Source organism: Enhydra lutris, unplaced genomic scaffold (assembly GCF_002288905.1).
Source record: "Enhydra lutris kenyoni isolate GAN:26980312 unplaced genomic scaffold, ASM228890v2 scaffoldscaffold3, whole genome shotgun sequence".
NCBI lineage: Eukaryota > Metazoa > Chordata > Mammalia > Carnivora > Mustelidae > Enhydra > Enhydra lutris.
This window is the reverse complement of record NW_019154087.1, coordinates 85,192,680-85,206,261: the sequence shown is the minus strand read 5'-3', so window position 1 is coordinate 85,206,261 and position 13,582 is coordinate 85,192,680. Positions and strand designations below refer to the sequence as shown.

At 37.7% G+C, this 13,582-nt stretch overlaps 1 protein-coding gene and 1 long non-coding RNA gene across 3 annotated transcripts in view; one reads left to right on the top strand and one right to left on the bottom strand.

The window, feature by feature from the left end:
• The window catches only part of LOC111154159, a 12,103-nt gene extending 8,705 nt beyond the window's left edge, over nucleotides 1–3,398 (bottom strand). Inside the window, exon 1 of the long non-coding RNA XR_002641067.1 lies at nucleotides 3,207–3,398. This is a non-coding gene — a long non-coding RNA (uncharacterized LOC111154159). The remainder of the gene's footprint in view (nucleotides 1–3,206) is intronic.
• The window catches only part of LOC111154144 (protein phosphatase 3 catalytic subunit gamma), a 103,580-nt gene that overhangs the window by 14,283 nt on the left and 75,715 nt on the right, over nucleotides 1–13,582 (top strand). The gene's annotated exons all lie outside the window — the stretch shown is intronic.

Genomic DNA, 13,582 nt, shown 5'->3' with positions numbered 1-13,582 from the left:
AAAAAAAAAAAAAAAAAAAAAAAAAAAAAGAACATAAAGTTCTTCTAGGTAGAGTCCAAGTGTTAAAATTGTATAATCTGTAAATGACTTACACAGATTGAACATGTAATAAGGCCAAATAAATATTGGATAATTTAACTACTTCTCTAGTATTTTTGAATTTTACTTAAAGAACCCTTCCACCTCTCTTTCTCCTATAGATTTCAGAACTTTAGACTTTAACAAATATAATTATTATCCTGTTCCATAAAGTCTATGCATAGAAACTTAGATCAATTCTAAATAGAATTATTATTGAATGTTTTGTTTTTCAGTTACTGTCCTAGTCTTTTAGCTTTGAAAAGGATGACACTGGATGATTAGACTTGAATTGTTAACTTCCTCCAATGGTATTGTTGGAGATGAAGCTAAAATGTCAGAGTTTTATAGAGAAACAGGAGAGTTGGTGATTGTACCCAAACTTTCCTAGCTTTTGTTATTAGGAAGAGAAAAAGGTAGTTTTAACTGTGGTCAGTAAATTTCTTTACGTTTATTGCTTTTAAATTAAGTTAAGGAGGTCAGCAATAGTAAGTAGAATAAGAGAATAAAATGATTCATTATTATGAAGAAGAATGGTGAAGTCTTAGCATGTGACATTGTGTTTCACATATTGAAATTGACATTAGGTAAATTTAGTAATTTATTTTTTTAAATATTTGTTCTCTTTTATGATAAAGCCACAAGTTGCTCACTATTCCTTGTGCAATCCAGTGTGAAGTTGGTTTTTTTTTTTTAAGGTTTTATTTATTTGAGAGAAAGAGTGAGAGAGTGAGAGAGAGTGTGAGGAGCTCGCATGTGAGTGGGGGGAGGGGCAGAGGGAGAGCGAGAAGCAGATTCCCTGCTGAACAAGGAGCCCCATGTTGGCAGATGCTTAACAGATTAAGCCACTTAGGTGCCCCTGGTTATGAAGTTTTTGAGTGATTTTGTGTATTTCCATAAGAATTAGAGTGGATTCAAGATGACCACTAATAATCACTGTCACTCACTTTGTTGGGGGGGGTTGTATCTAAAAGAGACAGTTATAGCTAATTTATCTGGAATTGTGTAAAATCCTTTAGTTTCCATGAGAGTATATCTTGCATATTTGTTGTGTGTTATGCCTACATAGTTCTCATTTGGATTTAAACTTTAGTGGGCTCTCAGGGAACTTATTTTCATTCTAACCCATGTTATATTACTTTGAATTATATATTAAGAAAAAGCGTTAGAGATTATTTGTTAAAGCAGTATAACAAAAAAGGGATAAGAGGTTAGTTTCTGGAATCAACTGACCTGGAATCACACTCCACCTCCTCCAGCTGAGTTGTGAGATCTTTGACAAATTTTCCAACTTCCCTAACATTGGTTATCACATCTGTCAAATAGAGATAATAATACTTAATAGAGAGACGACTGGGTGGCTCAGTTCGTTAAGCATCTGCCTTCAGCCCAGGTCATGATCCCAGGGTCCTAGGGTCGAGTCCTACATTGGGTTCCTTGTTCAGTGGAGAGCCTGCTTCTCCTTCTGCCTGTCGCTCCCCCTGCTTGTGCTCTGTCTGTCTCTCTCTGACAAATAAATAACATATTTAAAAAAATAAAACTTAATAAAGTGTTATTAGATTAAATGAGAATATATATGAAGTCATTAGCATAATGCCTGTTGTGTAGTTAGCATACAACTAGTAAACATCATGATCACTGTAGTTATTATTGCAATTCCAGTTAAGAAAATTAAAATCTAAAACCTATATTGAGGGCGCCTGGGTGGCTCAGTGGGTTAGGCCACTGCCTTCGGCTCGGGTCATGATCTCAGGGGTCCTGGGATCGAGTCCTGCATCGGGTTCTCTGCTCGGCGGAGATCCTGCTTCCCTCTCTTTCTCTCTGCCTGCCTCTCCATCTACTTGTGATCTCTCTCTGTCAAATAAATAAATAAAACCTTTAAAAAAAAAAACAAAAAAACCTATATTGAAACCTAAGATTTTGTGGATATCATAGTTTTGACAATTTTGTACAACATAAGTAATTACTTCTGTGTCAGAGATTTTTAACTAACTTGTATCAGCAACTTGAATGTATTACTAATAACAACACAATTGCCAAGTAGGGTATATCCCAGGAATGCAGAGTTGGTTTGAAAATCAATCAGTATAATCTACCATGGTAACCATATGAGAAAACTCATGTGATTACTTCAGTAAATTCAGAAAAACCAATTGACAAAAATTCTGTACCCATTCATGATTTAAACAAACCTCAGAAAACTGGGAATAGGATAAGGGAGCTTCTTCAACTGATGATCATTTAAGAAAAACCCACAACAAATTCATAATGGTAAAATATTGAGTGCTTTACCCCTAAGATTAGGAATAAGGCAGCAATGCCCTTGCTTGCTACTTCTGGTCAGCAATGTAACTGGTTGTCCTAGCCTTTGAAATAGGGCAAGAAGTAGAACAAAAACAAAACAAAAAGGCATATAGTTTGGAAGAGAAGAAATAAAAATGTTTCTATTTACAAATTGCAAGACTGTGTAAAAAGTCTTAGGTAATCTGCCAAATAACCATTAGTAACAGGATTTAGCAAAGTAAAAAGATACAAGGTGAATATATAAAAATCAATTGTTTTTTTTTTTTTTAAGATTTTATTTATTTATTTATTTGACAGATAGAGATCACAAGTAGACAGAGAGGCATGCAGAGAGAGAGGAGGAAGCAGGCTCCCTGCTGAGCAGAGAGCCCCATATGGGGCTCCATCCCAGGACCCTGGGATCATGACCCAAGCTGAAGGCAGAGATTTTAACCCACTGAGCCACCCATGTGCTCCAAAGTCAATTGTATTTTTATATACTATCAGCAAACAATTGGGAAATGAATTTTTTTACTTTTACTTAGAATATTTCTAAAACCCAACGTGGGGCTTGAACTCACAACCCCAGTCGGTGGTATTCTCCACTGACTGAGCCAGCTAGGTGCCCTCACACAGTATTTTTAAGTAAACTTTATCCTCCTAAAACAAACTAATCCCTAGTACACAGGGAGTCTCAATTTATTTCCTTCTTTCAGGCTTTCAGTACAACTTCGTAATAGTCTATTAACTTAAGATCTCATTTTAACAAAGATAAGTCATTTGCACTAAATCCTGCATTAATTTTAGGGTATAGTTTTCATATCTTCTTTTTTTTTTAAATAAACTTTATTGAGGTTTATTTAGGTACAATAAACTACATCCATTAAAGTATAAAAGTTGGTAAATTTTGACACATGTATATATTTGTCAAAACCACAATCTTGATCAAGATACAGAACATCTCCATTACTACCAAAAGATCCTCTCCTCTGCCCCCAGTACCTCAACCACTGATCTACTTTCTGTCACTAGACAAATCTGGACTTTTCTAGTTTTATATAAATGGCACTGTCCAGTATACAGTCATTTAAAACCCACGAAATACTTGGGAATAAATGTGACAAAATGCATAAAATCTCTTTACTGAAAACTACAGTACATACCTGAGGGAAATTAAAGACCTAACTATAAGGAGAGTTGGGGCGCCTGAGTGGCTCAGTGGCTTAATAAGCCTCTGCCTTCGGCTCAGGTCATGATCTCAGGGTCCTGGGATCGAGTCTCACCTCGGGCTCTCTGCTCAGCGGGGAGCCTGCTCCCCCCCCCCTTCTCTGCCTGCCTCTCAGCCTACCTGTGATCTCTCTGTCAAATAAATAAAATCTTTAAAAAAAAACCCACGTTGGGTGTAGAGATTGCCTAAAAAGAAAAAAAACAGGGACATGTGGGTGGCTCAGTTGGTTAAGCATCTGCCTTTTGCTCAGGTCATGATTCCAGAGTCCTGAAATCAAGTCCCTCATCAGGCTCCTTGCTTCGAGGGGAGCCAGCTTCTCCCTCTGCCTGCTGCTTCCCCTGCTTGTGCGTGCGCTCTCTCTCTCTGACAAATAAATAAGTAATAAAATAAAACATTGCCTGGAGTTGAAATGCCTTTTAAAAGTGTGCTTTAGGGAAAGAAATATTTGCCCTTTACTGCTAGCTTTAGTATGTGGGTGTGTTTTTAGTCATCGTTTTATTTAACTGCAAATCACAGAAAAAGAAAGAATAGTGAGCAAAGGATATGATGTTTATGGATAATTTATAAATAAATACATTTAAATGGTTGATAAACATGTGAACTTGTATGAACAGAGGTAATTTGTTGCTATGTTTTTCCTGATAGCAAAGAAAAAATAACTGCAATGTTTAATAGCAGGTTAGGTGAATTATATTATCTCTGTGATGGAGAGTCTGAAAATTATAGAAGAATATTTGTTGTTATGAGAAAAATTTAGTAGTTTGTTACAAAATTCAAAAGATTACAGGGTTGTATAATACAAGTAATTCTAAAATAGTTTGTTTAAATATTTGAGATGTTAAGATACATACCAAAATTTTAAATAGTTGTTTTTGGCACTCTAAGAGATTTGTTTCTATTTTGTGGTAGTTATTGGTTTTTTATTTTTTATTTTATTTTTATTTATTTTTTCTTTTTTTATTTTATGTTTTGTAGTCTTTTTAAGATTATTATTTTTTAAATTTTTAGGTCCCATGCCCAGCATGGGACTTGGACTTATGATTCCCAGATCAAGGTGCACTTGTGCTCTTTAGTTTTTAAAAAAATCTTTTGCATTGAATTATAACATAGTATCTTTGATTTAGAGAAATCTTTAAGAACAGTTTGAAGATTAGCTGAAGGTTGATAATTGTTGCTATGTGGGTATTCATTATGCTGTTCCACACTGTATAATAAAAATTTGTCCACAAAAGATGCAAAGCTAATTATCACTTCTAACTGCTGGCTGATTTAGATTTACCTTCCAAACAGGAAGAGATTTTGAATTTTGACACAAAGATCTGTTGATACCCATTGATGATCCATTAATGGTCTGGCGTCTTTTTAGGCTTTTTGAAACAGGTAATGAATTCTGTCTGCTGACAGCCAGCAATACTCTGATTCCTGGATGAGTTGTAGCTGATTGGATATTGGTAGTACTACTGTTGGTTAACTCATTTATAATAGAATTACATACATTTGTAGATTTTATTTTATTTATTCTTTTAAATAGGTAATAAAATAACATGGTATAGAGTTTTAAAAGGTATATATCATAAAGTCTTCTTCCTATTCCTAATTCTGGGCCGCCAGTTGCCTGCCATAAGGATGTTAAAGCCTACCATGAAAGGGCACCAGGAACATATCTATGGTCAGAAAATAAGTTCTCATTGATTTAGCTTGCTACAGCAGGGAATAGCACACACCAGAATAACTGTGGGGCATTTCAGAAGGGGAGAGTTAGCAAAGAAGATATACAAGGTTTTAGGAGCTGGAGTTAGTCACGGAGTGATTTTAGGGTAGAAATTAGTAGTTTGGGTAGGAATTGGCTAGAATCTGTAATTTAGGTGAGTTGATGGAATAGTGAGTGGCTTTATTTTTAGAACACATGAGTCCCTCAGGAGTTACAGTTGTATCAGTGTGTCTTGATATTGGAATATAATGAGCTAATGTTTGAAAAGATTTGAGCTTGGGTAGTATGTAATGCACATTGTGGTTTGGTTTGGTTCAGTTTATCTGTTCTATAAATCATAGTGTTTTTCTGAGTGTTCGTGAGCAATTTGTGGTTTCTCTTTCAATCCTCAGTCTCTGCTTTTGATCATTTGTTAATGATGTTGAGAGACTTAACATTTAGGGGAAGTGATCAGTCAGGATCTGTATCATTGTTAGATAGGTTGTGAATGTTTATCAAGCTTTTGATGGTAGTAATTTTGACCTTTATAAGCACCAGGCCACTTTGTTCTGTTTCTTAGATTTGTTAAATCATCTAACATGATAATATGTGACTGTAGCATTTAAAACCTGGAGATCACACACATATGGCATTTACAACAAAACTTCAAACAAGAGTTACTATTAAAGTTTGAAATAATGTTCTATGTATTCCATATCTGTTTGGATCTTCCTTTATTAACCAAGTCATTTTTTCCCCTTTAGTTTTGGATATGGATTGTTCACCTTGTCAGTGTGTGAAGAATTTAGTCCTATATATGGTGATTGTCAGAGATAAAGGTCTTGGTAGTACTAAGAATAAAGGACAGGGTGTTTACTGACATCTGGAATCTTGAACTAGCAGAGAGAGAAAATAACCGAGAAAATAAAGGGCAAAATCATGCAAAGTACATGGTAATCTGTGGCTTCTAGCATCTCAGAGGTTGTGTTCTGATGATCTTAAAAGTAAGTAGTCTAGGGGCGTCTGGGTGGCTCAGTCGTTAATCGTCTGTGTTTGGCTCAGGTTATGATCCTAGGGTCCTGCGATCAAGCCCAGCATTGGGCTCCTGGCTCTGCAGGAAGCCTGCTTCTCCCTCTTCCACTTCCCCTGTTGTGTTCTCTGTCTTACTGTCTCTCTCTGTCAAATCTTAAAAAAAAAAAAAAAAAAAAAAGGAAATAGTCTATTTACATTGTCTTCTGCTTTTGGACCAAAACAGTTCGGGAAATTCAGACTCAGTCACAATGTCTGAACATGGCAATGATGTCAACAATACATGTAATTTATTTTCTGTAGTATCAATAGTTATGCTACCTTTACAGAAGTTCTTTTGATAGGTCTCCACAAAGTTCAGTTGCTGATCTTTAGATTACAGTTGTCCGCTTCAGGTGAATGTAAGGAAGAAACAGAAATTACTTGTGGATGCTGAGTCTGGGCTTCAGTTTATTTGTTATATTAACCAGCATTGTCAGAATGGAAGAGAGTGGAATCTTCTACTAAAGTACATAATCAGTTTTATAAAGAGTTAGTCACTGATTATCCTGAAAGTAAGAATATGCTGTGACCAAGGGAAATTGACAAATCTTCAGGCCATGGGTTTATCCTATAAAATGTATTACGAATTTCACCAGTACAAGCTTATTTAAGCCTAGAGAAAAAATCTTTTTGTAGACAGCTGTTGTGTTAGTCTTTGTGTATGAATATTTGTTTCCTTTAACCTGAAAGATACACAAACATTGTAGCATATTTACTTTTAACATATTTAATTTACACATGATAAATTTACGAAGACTGAACTTTTTTTATCAGGTAGTTTTTTTTTTTAACCCAATTTTAATAAAGGAGAAAGCTCAATATTTTTGAATTAATGAAAAGTTGGAGGATGCCAAACAAAGCTGCTAATTTCTGTAATCCTTTAAAAACATTTTATTAATTAATTTATTTATTTTAAAGATTTTATTTATTTGAGAGAAGAGAGAGAGCACAAGCAGGGGGAGTGGCAGAGGAAGAAGGGGAAGCAGACTTCCCACTGAGCAGGAAGCCCAATGTGGGTCTCCATCCCACAACCTTGGGATCATGACCTGAGCCAAAGGCACATGCTTAACCAACTAGCCACCCAGGCTTGTTTTTAGAAACATTTTTAATAATCTTTATGTTGCCTAATGATCATTTATAAACCCCAAAATATTGTAGGTATGAGAAATAGCTTAATAGTTTTATTATTCTGAATTTAGAGAAGAACAAATTCAAAAGGAATTGTCATTTGACAAAATGTAAGTCATAACTATCCAAACAAATAGTTACAGGCAGTATCTTTATTTAATTTTTTTAGATAATATTTTTAAAAATTTTAAGTAATCTCTACCTCCAACTGGTGCTCAAACTCGAATCCCCAAGATCAAGAGTCGAATGCTCGCTGACTGAGCCAGCCAGGTGTTCCCAGGCAGTATCTTTAAAAACAGTGATTATTAAGAATGTTGACTTTTCCCCAAAAGTAAAGAACTTAAAAAACAAAAGATTTATGAGTGTTTCAAAAAGCACAGAGAGGGGCACCTGGGTGGCTCAGTCGGTTAAGCGGTTTAGCTCAGGTCATGATCCCAGGGTCGTGGGATTGATCCCCACATTAGGCTCTCTGTTCAGCTGAGAGCCTGCTTCTCCCTCTGCCTCTGCCTGCTGCTCCCCCTGCTTGGGCTCTCACTCTCTCTCTCTCAAATAAATAAATAAAATCTTAAGAAAAAAAAAAGCATAGAATGTTAACAGAATATTTTGATGATTTAAGGGATGTGTTATCCAGGCACAAAATAGCTTTTGCTTTTTTTTTTTTTTTTTTTTTTTTTTAGATTTTTTTTATTTGTCAGAGAGGGAGAGAGAGCGAGCGAGCACAGGCAGACAGAATGGCAGGCAGAGGCAGAGGGAGAAGCAGGCTCCCCGCCGAGCAAGGAGCCCGATGTGGGACTCGATCCCAGGACGCTAGGATCATGACCTGAGCCGAAGGCAGCTGCTTAACCAACTGAGCCACCCAGGCGTCCCAGCTTTTGCTTTTTTTGACAAAAAGGAAATTAAATTCTAGTTTTACTCCATTTTTTATTCATGGAGAAATTACATTAAAAAGATTTATAAGCCCTTATTTTTAAGCAATTTTTTTAATGTAATTGTTTTTTTAAAGATTTTATTTGAGAAAGAAAGAGAACACGTGCACAAGAAGGGGAGGGGCAGAGGCAGACTCCCTACTGAGCCGAGAGCCTGATGCAGGGCTCTATCCCAGAACCCTGAGATCATGACCTGAGCCAAAGGCAGACCCTTAACCAACTGAGCTAACTAGGTGCCCCTATTTTGTTTATTTTTTATGATAAACCTCTCACATTTGACCAATTTTATCAAAAATTTTAACATATTTTATTTCTCCCTTCAAATTTTTTTTTTTTTTTTAAGATTTTATTTATTTGACAGAGAGAGATAGCAGTAGGCAGAGAGAGAGAGAGGGGAGGAAGCAGGCTCCCTGCAGAGCAGAGAGCCAGATGCAGGGCTCGATCCCAGGACTCTGGGATCACGACCTGAGCCGAAGGCAGAGGCTTTAACCCACTAAGCCACCCAGGTGCCCCTTCAAATTCTTTTTTATACCTATTAAGGACCCAGACAAATAAAGTGTACTTACTCTCAGACCTTGTACCTTTATAGTATATTATCAAATTTTTTTTTTAAGATTTTATTTATTTATTTGACAGACAGAGATCACAAATAGGCAGAGAGGCAGGCAAAGAGATAGTGGGGAAGCAGGGTCCCCACTGAGCAGGGAGCCCGATATGGGGCTCAATCCTAGGACCCTGGGATCATGACCTGAGCCGAAGGCAGAGGCTTTAACCCACTGAGCCACCCAGGTGCCCCTATACTGTCAAAAATTTTTTTTTCACTCTATTCTTTCACATCTTGGTGCAACCAGAAATTTCTCTTTTTTTTCCCCCTCAGATTTACTGAGATATAATTGACATATAACATGTAACTTAAGGTGTACAATGTGTAATTTGATACACCTATATATTTTGCAAAATGATTTACCACCATAGGATTAGCTAACAATGTATATCGCCATATAATTACCATTTCTTTTTTGTGGTGAAACACAACATTTATTATTTAAGACAAAATTATTCTCTTTATTTCTAGATAAACAAAAACACATCTGATACTACACATTCTCATTCCCTTGTCTTTACACATATTCTTTTATATTCATTTGAAATCAGTATAACTGCAAGACAATGTTACAGTTAAGGGCCAAGTGAAAAGGATTTTCTGAAAGTGGTATATCTACCACCTGAATAATCTCGTAACTTCCAGAGAGTTAAAAATTATAAGGGCTTTTCATTCATTATTTCTTTTCTTCTTCTTCTTCTTTGTCTTCGTCTTCGTCGTCGTCGTCGTCGTCTTCTTCTTTTTTTAAAGATTTTATTTATTTATTTGAGAAAAAGAGCACAGGCAGAAGAGCGGCAGAGGGAGAGGGCTCCTGAGCAGGGAGTCTGATGCGGGGCTGGATCCTAGGACCCCGAGATCATGATTTGAGCTGAAGGCACTCAACCAACTAAGCCACCCAGGTGCTCTTTTCATTATTTCTTAAGGATTAATTTCTAAATTCTTTTTAGGGTGATGCCAATTAGCCTTTCCCAGGTTTTGCATCTCCAGGGCACATCAAAATATGGCCTACCTTGCTAGGGAGGCCTATACAAGGCTGATTTTTTTTTTTTCAATGAATTTTCTCCTTTAAAAAAAAATTATTTATTTATCTTAGAAGGAGAGAGTAAGAGAGCACATGAATGGGGGAAGGGGTAGAGGGATAGGGACCTAAGCTGAAATCAAGAGTTGGACACCCAACCAACTGAACCACACAGATGACCCTAAACTTTCTCCTTCTTATCTTGGGGTTTGGGGATTCTTTCAGGGAGGCAGTTTTAGAATTGAATTGCATTTAGAAATTTCTTCATGTTAAGGAATGTAGACGATTGGGTAGTCAGAATTCTGTTTCCTTTTTTCTTTTCTTTTTTTAAAAAAGATTTCTTTTTTTAAAAGATTTTATTTATTTATTTGCCAGAGAGAAAGAGATCACAAGCAGGGGGAGCAGTGGGCAGAAGAAGCAGCAGCCTTTCCGCTGAGCAGGGAGCCCAATGTGGGACTTGATCCCAGGACCCTGGGATCATGACCTGAGCCACTCAAATATCCTAAGATTTATTTATTTTTAGGGAGAAATAGAGAGAGTGTGGGAGGGGAGGGGCAGAGGGAGAGGGAGAATCTCAAGCAGACTCCTTACTGAGCATGAAGCCATTTCGAGGCTCCATCTCATGATCCTGAGATCATGACCTGAGCCGAAATCAAGGGTCAGTCACTTAACCAACTCAAGTGCCATCCAGGCACAGTGCCTTTTTCCTTTTAAGGTGCCTCTCAGGTAATCTTGTTCATGTCAGTAGTTCCCCAAGAGGACATTTAGAATTTAGATCTTTTGCTTGGTGAAATTATGCCATTTGTTGAGTTATAATCTGAAAACATGAAAGAAGTAGATAGAGGAGGTACAGAGTGGACATCGATATAGACTGAGAAAACTCTTAAATGACATGCAGTAAGTATGGTGAGGATGGTGCTTTGCAACCACCTGTCTCCACAAGACAGGAAGTGACACCAAAGATCAGCTGTCATCAACTGAGGACTTGTCAGAGCCTCTGCTCCAGGCAGACAAAACTAAGCAAAAGATATCTCAAGATTATAAGGACCAAGGAAAGTCCTTAGGAGGCTTTAGAAAACATGACCCAAGACAAAGTTTACATAAAGATGCTGATCTGATCAGACCTTCTGAACTTGTCAGTTTTTGGAGCTGGCGGGAAGAAAGACTTATGAGGCCTATGTCTGTTCCGTTCTGTGGACTTCCTCTTATAGATGAATGACACTCAAGATAGTGAACAAGGAGTGCCTGCCTGGCTCAGTATGTAGAGCCTGTGACTCTTAATCTCATGGTGGTGAGTTCAAGCCCCATGCTAGGTGTAGAGCTTAAACAACAACAACAAAAAGGAGACTCAACAATCAGACAAATGATAGGAATGCTGTTAATTAGGTAGAAGTCAAATTTCACTCATGAACAGCATAATCTGGTAAAACTTACAGTCAGAGAACCCAGCTTTTACCTTGATCCTGAAGCGCTCAACAAAATTATTGAAGCTCAGATACCTCACTGTTACAGGCAGGGTGGCCTTAAGCAAGTGGAAATCAAGTGGTCACATATGTGCACACTATGACAAAGCCATAGGTCTTCCCAGAAACAAGGAGGTCAGCTGAATCTTAGTGGAAATGCCAGTTGTTAAATAGCCGGACACCCATAAACCAAAGATCATCAAGGATTTATTTGTAGTTAAGAAAAAAAGACTTAGGTTTATTTAACTTGCTGCAACAAGCAGAGAGAACCAGAGGAATGAGGGACCATCTCAAAAGAGGGGGACAGTTAGGAAAACCTGCTCACTGAGGACTGTTGTTAGATTAGGGACTGTTGTTAGATTTTAGGGTGGAAGTTTGTAATCTGAGCAAGGATTAGTTAGAATTTGTTCACTAGATGCGTTGCTAGAACTCATTAAGTTCTAGTATAAGGTCATACCTAGTGTCTGTGCAATTACTATTAAATTAGTTTGTGTGAGGTCTTATCTTAGAACATACGGATTTGAAGTCTGGTGTGAAAAAGAGTTTGAACTCAACACCAAAAAAAAATCTGATTAAAAAATGGACAGAGGGGGTTGCCTGGGTGGCTCAGCGGGTTAAAGCCTCTGCCTTTGGCTCAGGTCATGATCCCAGGATCCTGGGATCGAGCCCCACATCAGGCTCTCTGCTCGGTGGGGAGCCTGCTTCCTCCTCTCTCTCTCTCTCTGCCTGTCTCTCTGCCTACTTGTGATCTCTGTCTGTCAAATAAATAAATAAAATCTTTAAAAGAAAAAAATGGACAGAGGAGCTGAATAGACATTTTTCCAAAGAAGACATGTCCAACAGATGCATGAAAAAATGCATCAACATCCCTGATCATCAGGGAAATGCAAATCAGAAAACCACAATGAAGTATCACCTCACACCTGTCAAATGGCTCAAATAAAAAACATAAGAAGTAACCAGTGTCAGCAGGGATGTGGAGAAAAGGGAGTAATTGTGCACTGTTGGAGGAAATGTGAATTGATATAACCACTAAGGAAAACAGTATGGAGGGTCCTCAAAATGTTAAAAATAGAAATACCATATGATCCAGTCATTCCACTACTGGGTATTTACCCAAAGAAAATGAAAACACCGGGATGCCTGGGTGGCTCAGTGGGTTAAAGCCTCTGCCTTCGGCTCAGGTCGTGATCCCAGGGTCCTGGGATCCAGTCCCACCTCGGGCTCTCTGCTCAGCAGAGAGCCTGCTTCCCCCTCTCTCTGCCTGCCTCTCTGCCTACTTGTGATCTCTGTCTGTCAAATAAATAAATAAAAACCTTAAAAAAAAAAAGAAAATGAAAACACCAATTTGAAAAGATACATGTATCCCTGTGTTTATTGCAGCATATTTTTAATAGCCAGGTTATGTAAGCAGTCTAAACCTAAGTGTCCATCAGTAGATGAGTGGATAAAGAAGTGGGGTACAGGGGGCGCCTGGGTGGCTCAGTTGGTTAGGCAACTGCCTTCAGCTCAGGTCATGATTCTGGAGTCCCAGGATCGAGTCCCACATCGGGCTCCCTGCTCAGCAGGGAGTCTGCTTCTCCCACTGACCTCTCTCCTCTCATGCTCTCTCTCTCTCAAATAAAAAAAAAAAAAAAAAAAGTGGGGTACACACGTGCGCACGCGCACACACACACACACACACACACACACACACAGACAGAGGAATATTACTTGGCCATAAAAAAGAAATTAGATTTTGCCATTTGAGACAACATGGATGGACCTAAAGGGTATTATGCTAAGTGAAATAAGCCAGACAGTGAAAGACAAATACCATATGATTTTACTTGTATGTGGAAACTAAGAAACAAAAACAAATGAACAAACAAAAAAATAGAGAATAAACTGGTGATTGCCAGAGAGGAGGTATGTGGGGGTGGGGTGGGGTGGGTGAAATAGATAAGGAGAAAAATGAAAAAAAAAATGGAGTTTGAGTTTAGATGGTCTGTAATGCATGTTGTGGTTTGGTTTGGTTCAATTTATCTGTTTTATGAGTCATAGCATAGTTACACACTATGGCTTTTGTTGCAATTCTTAGAGATAGCCTGTGT